This window comes from Camellia sinensis, chromosome 10 (assembly GCF_055761805.1).
Source record: "Camellia sinensis isolate YWXY chromosome 10, ASM5576180v1, whole genome shotgun sequence".
Taxonomy (NCBI): domain Eukaryota; kingdom Viridiplantae; phylum Streptophyta; class Magnoliopsida; order Ericales; family Theaceae; genus Camellia; species Camellia sinensis.
Window position 1 is genome coordinate 60,866,832 of NC_138970.1, and position 10,225 is coordinate 60,877,056.

Here is a 10,225-nt window from a genome sequence, read left to right on the forward strand (position 1 = left end):
ATTCTAAAAGAATTTGGTATAGTTTAGTGTTCATATTTGGTGTGTGAAACAACCCATCAAATATGGAGGCGTTGCCGGGGACCACTGGCGAAATTAAGTAATTTAAAGTTACATTCTTATTTTAATTTTTAGTTTAGGATTTTATAATTTTTTTTTAGTGTTGCTAAGTGTGCAGAGTGTTTGAAAGTGGAGTTATCACTGAAGTGCAAGCGGAGTGCAACCGAGCTTTAAAAACAAACCACAACACTAAATTGCTAAACAAACAAATACTCGCGAGCAAAGCACCAATGTGCTACAACTAGAGAGCTCACATGGAAATTGGGGATAATGTAACGCCCTCAAAATAACAACGTTAATCCATCAGATAAGACATGCATTTACAAACAAACCAACCATATTCCTTTATTCATTAGAGTTCCATATACATATGTATTACATGTCAACATCAAAACAAAATGCCCTACGGGCTTACAGCTTTCCAAGTTAACACTTGGTTACAACAAAAGGTACTAACTCGTTTACACATTAAGCCCTTGGCTTGAAGTTACATGTAATACATCAAAAGTTAAGCGACAACAATATGTCCGCCTCTAGCCTCCCAGCTATGTCCTTGGAGGTGGCATGCTTCCTGCACCTGAAAATGATATTCCCATATAGGGTGAGCCACAGCCCAGTAGAAATACACTAAACCAACCATGAACAATGACTAAAACATTAGCAATTGATAGATGGCCAACACTAATACATTCACATATTTATGTCATACGACTTATAAGTCCAAATTACTTTTCTTTTTTTTTTTTTTTTTCTTTTTCAACAGATAGGCATATAAGCACTACCCACATTCAACAGATATGTATAACAACAATATCCACATTCTCAGATAAGCAACTAAGCTATATCCACATTCTACAACAGATATGTATAACAACAATATCCACAGATAAGCATATAAGCTATATCCACACTTCACAAAGATAAGCATATGAGCTCTATCTTCACTTCTCTAGACAAGCATATGAGCTGTATCTACGGAGTTCATCCCCTATCTTCTCCCAACACTAACCGATTTAGAGGTACATCCCCTATCTTCCCCTAAACCGCGGAGTACATCCCCCATCTCCTCCTCTACACATAACGTATACAAACACATTGGTTCTATATACAATCACTCAATACATATTGTTATTGTATTTTATCAACCGTCAAGTTCCATGACACACTTCATTGATTAGTTTCAGTTTGCCTAATCATCATGCATTGTCTACAACAATCACGACTATCCTCCACCGATAGCCCAAAGCAGTTATTTCTAAACAAAAAAATAAATGCACATTGGATATTCAATCAACATTTCATTTCCTCATTCTTCTCAATTAATTATCCCAATTAATTAAACAATGTAATTAGGTCAAATCCCATAATTAACATTTCAACCCTTAGGTCCCATTTTCATCAATGATTCAACATTTATTCCATTTCTCTATTCCAAATATGCATCTAGGTTTATTATGAATAAAACCCCAACTTTTGTAAAATTACACAAAAGCCCCCAATTTTTCACAAAGTTACCAAACCAACACCAACATCTCAAAATGCCAAAATTTAAAGACAAAACCCATAGAGAGGAGTAGGATATCCCTACCTCAAATTTGGAGCCCCAAAGGAGAAGATGACAAAACCCAACGTGCTCCAAAACCCGAAATTTTCAGATTAAAATGTAGCCCTCGACGATCAACAACTTTTTTTGTAAAGGCCAAAGGTGAGCAAATCACTCCTACTAGATCAAAACCTAGAGAGAAGGTAGAGTCTAGAGTGAGAGGCTCAACAATGGTGATTTTGGAAAAGTAAGAGAGAGAAGAGAAAGTAAAAAGTGATTTGAAAAGTCACAAATTTCGGGACTTAAACCCAGTCTCCCGCTCGAGCGTCACTCACAGACTCCCGCTCGAGCGTCCAAACTTCCGCTCGAGCGCCGGATGCACTCTCCCAGCACTTTTACAGAACCAGGCCTCCGCTCGAGCTTCCAACTCCACGCTCGAGCGTCACTCAGACAACCCCGCTCGAGCGGCCAATACCACGCTCGAGCGTCCAACACTGCACAGGAAAATACTGGATGGGTGCAATCCCCGCTCGAGCGCCAAAACCCCCGCTCGAGCGTACAGGCCAAAATCTGGGCAACTAGTTTTGGTTTCTAAACTCGACCAACCTGTAACAACCCCACCCAACACATCCCATAACTCAAATACAAAGTAGAGAGGATGCAAACAAGATAATAAACAACTACCAACATCCACGGACACATGTCCGGATCACTGTACAACAAGGGTAAAACCCGGGATCGCTATAACCTCCCCCCCTTAAAGAATTTCGTCCCCGAAATTAAGCACAAGTTTTCAAAAAACAAGTTTTTCTCCACTTTAAACAATGTTACATCTTAACATTTAACAATCCGACCCATTTCCGGCCATCCCCTCCATTTAACAAGAGGCATTTCACAATATATAACCAACATATGTACTTTCAACATGCATTAGCATTATGCATTAACTTTCCAATTTCAACAATACATTCAACACACATAGTGTCACATTCAACTTCCATATGAGGCAAGTTCCAAAACATACTTCCAATAACCAAAACATTTTCAATGTTTCACAACTTAAGACATATATAAAAGCTCTTAAGTTCAACAAAATTTAATTACAAGATTACATATCAACAAACAAGTCCGGATATTTCTCTCGGACTTCCAACTCACGTTCCCAAGTGGCTTCCTCCACTCCGTGATGTTTCCACAAGACTTTCACCAAAGGAATGGTCTTGCCACGCAGGACCTGATCCCGCCTATCCAAGAACCGAACCGGTCTCTCCTCATACGAGGCATCCTCATCTACCTCTAAATCGGTCCAATCCAACACATGTGATGGATCTGGCTCATACTTCCGAAGCATACTCACATGAAACACGTCATGCACTCCGAACAACTGCGGCGGTAAGGCTAACCGATAAGCAACCTCATCAATCCTCTCAAGGATCTCAAAAGGACCAATAAACAGAGGGGATAACTTCCCACTCTTCCCAAATCTCATCAAGCCTCGCCTAGGTGATATCTTCAGAAAGACATGATCACCTACCTCAAACGCCAAAGGCCTCCTCCTACGGTCAGCATAAGACTTCTGCCGACTCTGGGCTGTAACAAGCCTCCTACGGATAAGCTCAACTTTCTCCGTCGTCTCCCTAACCAACTCCGGACCCAACAAAGGTGCATCACCCACCTCGGCCCAACAAACTGGAGACCTACACGGTCGGCCATACAAGGCCTCAAACGGTGCCATACCGATGCTAGACTGAAAACTGTTGTTGTAGGCAAACTCTACCAAGGGCAAGTGCCTCTCCCACGTCCCACTGAAATCCAGGACACAACCCCGAAGCATATCCTCGAGGATTTGAATAGTACGCTCGGACTGCCCGTCAGTCTGAGGATGATAGGCCGTACTAAAGGTCAACTTAGTGCCCAAGGCACTCTGCAAACTCTGCCACAACCTAGCAGTAAAACGAGGATCTCTATCTGAGACGATCGTCACTGGGACCCCATGCAATCTCACTACGTCCCGAATATACAAATCGGCAAGATGATCCACCGAATCTCTCACGCGCATAGAAATAAAGTGCGCCGACTTAGTCAACCGGTCTACAACCACCCAAATAGCATCACTACCCCGCTGAGTCCTCGGAAGACCTACAACAAAGTCCATAGTGATATGCTCCCACTTCCACTCGGCAATAGGCAAGGGTTGCAACAAACCCGCTGGCGTCTGATGCTCGGCCTTCACTTGCTGGCAAGTAAGGCACTTCGATACGAAAACAGCCACATCTCTCTTCATACCCCGCCGCCAAAACTGGCGACCTAAATCCTGGTACATCTTAGTACCTCCCGGATGCACCGCAAGGCGCGAATGATGAAACTCTCGAAGTACTTCCTCACGGCAAGACTCCGGTACAAACAAACGGTCTCGGTATCTCACACTCAGGTCGGGATACACCGTCAAACCCTTCTCAACTTTCCCACTGGAGATCTTCTCTCGGAGGGACTCTACCTCAAGGTCACCTCTCTGTGCCTCTAACACTCTAGTCACAAGTGTAGGCTGCGCAACAACAGAAAACAAGGCCGCAGCCTCAACAGATTCGCCCAGTAGCAAATCAAACTCGCCCAGTGCTCCCAACATCTCCCATTCCCGGATGGCTATACAAGCTACATCACTAATGGTCTTCCTACTAAGGGCATCGGCCACAACATTGGCCTTTCCCGGATGATAATGCAACTCAAAATCATAATCCTCGATGAACTCCATCCACCTCCTCTGCCTCAAATTCAAGTCTCTCTGTGTAAACAGATACTTCAAACTCTTGTGGTCCGAGAACACCTCGAACCTCTCACCATAAAGGTAGTGCCTCCAAATTTTCAAGGCAAAGATCACAGCCGCTAATTCTAGGTCATGCGTGGGGTAATTCTTCTCGTGTATTTTCAACTGACGTGAACCATAAGCTACTACTTTCCCCTCCTGCATCAACACACAACCCAAACCCTCTCGTGAGGCATCACAATAAACCGCATAACCCAACCCTCTCTCCGGAATAATCAACACCGGAGCGGTGGTCAATCTAACTTTCAACTCTTGGAACGACTTTTCACAAGTCTCACTCCACACAAACTTGACTCCCTTCCGAGTCAGTCTAGTCAACGGTGACGCTAACCTGGAGAAATCTTTCACAAACCGACGGTAATACCCAGCTAATCCCAGAAAACTGCGGATCTCAAACACACTCTTAGGCTGTGCCCAATCTTGCACTGCCTCAACCTTGGATGTATCAACAGACACCCCTTTCCCGGATACCACGTGGCCTAAGAATTTGACTTCCCTCAGCCAGAACTCACACTTCTCAAACTTGGCAAACAGCCTATGGGCTCTAAGCAGCTCAAGCACCACTCTCAAGTGTTCCTCGTGCTCCTCCTCTGAAGGCGAATAAATAAGAATGTCGTCCACGAAGACAACCACAAATCGGTCTAAGAACTCCCGGAAAATCCGGTTCATCAAGTCCATAAAGACTGCCGGTGCATTGGTAAGCCCAAATGGCATTACCAGAAACTCATAATGGCCATACCGCGTACGGAATGCCGTTTTCGGAATATCCTCCTCCCTGACCCTCAACTGGTGGTAACCCGATCTCAAGTCTATCTTCGAGAAACAACGGGAACCCTTCAACTGGTCAAACAAATCATCTATACGGGGCATAGGGTACTTATTCTTAACCGTAGCCCGATTCAACTTCCGGTAATCAATACACAGTCTCAAGGCACCATCTTTCTTTTTAACAAAGAGGGTCGGCGCTCCCCACGGCGAAACACTAGGGCGAACAAAGCCCTTATCGAGCAATTCCTGGAGCTGAACTTTCAACTCAACCAACTCTGCTGGAGCAAAACGGTAAGGTGCCATAGAAATCGGCGCCGTGCCGGGCACTAAATCAATAGAGAACTCTATCTCTCGGTGAGGTGGCAAACTAACAAGGTCTTCGGGAAAAACATCCGAATACTCACAAACCACCCTCGGCAATACATGCAGGGTCTCACCACTCTCACCACTCTCAAAGCTAGCAAGTAGACTACTAAGCTCACTTCGCCCTCGCGAATCATACCCCGGTGGCAAAACACTACCAACCCGGTCTCCCAAGAAATGGAACCACTCCCCGCTCAAGGTACATAACGTAACCCTCTGGCGGTAGCAATCAATAACAGCCCGGTATGACGATAACCAGTCCATACCCAAAATAACATCAAAACCCTTCATGGGCATGACAACAAACGGAAAAGGAAGCCTATAGTCGGCGACCTCTATATCACATCCTCTAACACCCTGTTTCAGGATCAACTCACCACCCAAAGGCGATACCACACAAATAGGAGATGCTAACTGTGCTAACTCCAATTCCAAAACAGATGCAAATGCAGCAGATACAAAAGAATGAGATGCACCCGTGTCTATCAACACATTAGCAACCGAGTTGCAAAACAAAAAAGTACCTCTCACTACCGATGGAGCCGGTACTAAATCCTGCGCGGTAACAGCATACACGCGCCCCGTAGGCCCTTGGTCTACCTGCTCACCTCTAGGAGCAAAAGACTGCTGCACAGACTGGGATGACGAAGCTCCCGGATTGGCCCTCGAGGCCTGCACAGACTGACCTGGCTGAAAACCCTGGGTCTGCCTAGAACCAGACGCTCCAGAAGTGGCACTCAACTGTGGGCAAAACCTCTTCAGGTGCCCAGGCTGTCCACACTGATAACAAGACAAGGGCTGCCCCCTGCCCGAACTCTGACTCTGCGGTCTAGCTGATGAAGAAGCAGCTCTCTGACCTCCACTCTTCTGCGGGCAAACAGAAACCTTGTGACCCAACTGGCCACACTTGTAACAGGTGAAATCCCCCTGACCACCTCTCCCAGAGCCTGCACTCGGCACTGGGAAGGTTGATCTAGCAACACCACCCTGCGACTGCTGAGGGTTAGAACCCCTCTGCCTCCTGCCATCACCCTGGCTATCTTGACTCCTCTTGGAGCCTCTCTGCCCCTCATCCTCCTCCTGTATCATGAGCTCCATATGAGCTGCAGCGTCCACTAGGTGTCTATACTCCCGGATGTAGGACCCACCAACCCTCAACTTGAGGCCCCGCCTCAACTTCCGCTCAAACTCATAGCAACGGCGTTCCTCAGACGCCACCAGTTCCGGTGCAAACCTGGACAGACTAGTAAAGGTAGCCTCAAACTCGGCCATTGACAAGCCCTGCTGATTAAGCCGGCTAAACTGATCCCTCAGCTTCTCTCTAGTTACTGCAGACAAAAACCTCTCCTGAAAAGCATATATAAACGCCTCCCAAGTACCACCAACACGAGCCTCCTCGTACTTCCACCATTGACCCGCATCTCCCTTCAGTTGGAAGGATGCCAAGGTCACTTTCAGTGCTCCGTCCTCGATGCCAAGCATCTCGAACGTCTTACTCATTTGCTCTAGCCACTCATCAGCCTTCAGTGGCTCCTTTGGATCCCCAATAAACTCATCCGGATTAGACCAAAAGAACTCCCTCTTCAAGAAAGAAGGCCCTGCTTCAGCGGCCTGATTCCCAGCTCTAAGAATACCCAAAGCTCCTGCTATCTCTCTGGCCAAGGCACCCATAGCCTGCTGACCCACTGGCTCGACCACATTGGCTTGGCCAACTCCCTCCTGCACTGCCGGAATCTCACCCTGTAATGGTACTTCCTGCCTCGCAGGTCTACCACGCCTAGCACCTCTTCCTCGTCCTGACATCCTAATAAAGATAACACAGAACATTAGCACATTCACAAATGTGCCAAAACTAAACACTCACGTCCTAATGCATGGACAACTGTAATTCACTCCACATAAGCACATAAACACATAAGCACTTACGAATTTCATTTCCGGATAATGATAGTCCCGAGGCGTTACTAGAGTTCCGGGTAGAAACAGCATTGATCAAGTGCCTTTCCAACAAGACTCCCAGAAACCCAAGGATCCAATCAACATCCTAGAAATTAAATCCCATACCCACATAGTCACATAAGCATGTTATCAAGTAAGCACATAGCATATGATACTACATCTAGGTCTCTGTCAAGCGAGACAAACCCATTGTGATCCTAATCACTTCCCACGTACCCAAAGTATTCGAACCCGGTACGCTCTGATACCAAGTTGTAACGCCCTCAAAATAACAACGTTAATCCATCAGATAAGACATGCATTTACAAACAAACCAACCATATTCCTTTATTCATTAGAGTTCCATATACATATGTATTACATGTCAACATCAAAACAAAATGCCCTACGGGCTTACAGCTTTCCAAGTTAACACTTGGTTACAACAAAAGGTACTAACTCGTTTACACATTAAGCCCTTGGCTTGAAGTTACATGTAATACATCAAAAGTTAAGCGACAACAATATGTCCGCCTCTAGCCTCCCAGCTATGTCCTTGGAGGTGGCATGCTTCCTGCACCTGAAAATGATATTCCCATATAGGGTGATCCACAGCCCAGTAGAAATACACTAAACCAACCATGAACAATGACTAAAACGTTAGCAATTGATAGATGGCCAACACTAATACATTCACATATTTATGTCATACGACTTATAAGTCCAAATTACTTTTCTTTTTTTTTTTTTTTTCTTTTTCAACAGATAGGCATATAAGCACTACCCACATTCAACAGATATGTATAACAACAATATCCACATTCTCAGATAAGCAACTAAGCTATATCCACATTCTACAACAGATATGTATAACAACAATATCCACAGATAAGCATATAAGCTATATCCACACTTCACAAAGATAAGCATATGAGCTCTATCTTCACTTCTCTAGACAAGCATATGAGCTGTATCTACGGAGTTCACCCCCTATCTTCTCCCAACACTAACCGGTTTAGAGGTACATCCCCTATCTTCCCCTAAACCGCGGAGTACATCCCCCATCTCCTCCTCTACACATAACGTATACAAACACATTGGTTCTATATACAATCACTCAATACATATTGTTATTGTATTCTATCAACCGTCAAGTTCCATGACACACTTCATTGATTAGTTTCAGTTTGCCTAATCATCATGCATTGTCTACAACAATCACGACTATCCTCCACCGATAGCCCAAAGCAGTTATTTCTAAACAAAAAAATAAATGTACATTGGATATTCAATCAACATTTCATTTCCTCATTCTTCTCAATTAATTATCCCAATTAATTAAACAATGTAATTAGGTCAAATCCCATAATTAACATTTCAACCCTTAGGTCCCATTTTCATCAATGATTCAACATTTATTCCATTTCTCTATTCCAAATATGCATCTAGGTTTATTATGAATAAAACCCCAACTTTTGTAAAATTACACAAAAGCCCCCAATTTTTCACAAAGTTACCAAACCAACACCAACATCTCAAAATGCCAAAATTTAAAGACAAAACCCATAGAGAGGAGTAGGATATCCCTACCTCAAATTTGGAGCCCCAAAGGAGAAGATGACAAAACCCAACGTGCTCCAAAATCCGAAATTTTCAGATTAAAATGTAGCCCTCGACGATCAACAACTTTTTTTGTAAAGGCCAAAGGTGAGCAAATCACTCCTACTAGATCAAAACCTAGAGAGAAGGTAGAGTCTAGAGTGAGAGGCTCAACAATGGTGATTTTGGAAAAGTAAGAGAGAGAAGAGAAAGTAAAAAGTGATTTGAAAAGTCACAAATTTCGGGACTTAAACCCAGTCTCCCGCTCGAGCGTCACTCACAGACTCCCGCTCGAGCGTCCAAACTTCCGCTCGAGCGCCGGATGCACTCTCCCAGCACTTTTACAGAACCAGGCCTCCGCTCGAGCTTCCAACTCCACGCTCGAGCGTCACTCAGACAACCCCGCTCGAGCGGCCAATACCACGCTCGAGCGTCCAACATTGCACAGGAAAATACTGGATGGGTGCAATCCCTGCTCGAGCGCCAAAACCCCCGCTCGAGCGTACAGGCCAAAATCTGGGCAACTAGTTTTGGTTTCTAAACTCGACCAACCTGTAACAACTCCACCCAACACATCCCATAACTCAAATACAAAGTAGAGAGGATGCAAACAAGATAATAAACAACTACCAACATCCACGGACACATGTCCGGATCACTGTACAACAAGGGTAAAACCCGGGATCGCTATAGATAACGTCTACACGGCAAGCACCCACAAGGCGAGTAAAGCGTTTTCGTTAAATCGCTAAGAGTATTTTCTTCTTTGGTATTTTGCTTTCATCACTTAGTGCACTGAGTCGGAACTTAGTCTATGCGTGTGAGTAGTGTATGCACGGGAGCCGTTCTTATCGCCCTGCATTGTGGAGTTTAGACCTTGAACTAGAAAGGACTCTTAGGAAACTTAGAGCCTCTGCTCATGTTCCTAGGCTTGAATATCCATACCCATACCTCGAACCAATTGAGATGGTGAACCTGAATAGCGTAAATGGGCCCAACCGGACCCTTAAGGATTACTTCACAACCACTGCATATACATCACCATCATGCATCTAGTTACACGATACCACTGCTGCTCATTATGAGATTAAGTCCAGCACCATACAAATGCTCCCATCATTCCATGGACTTGC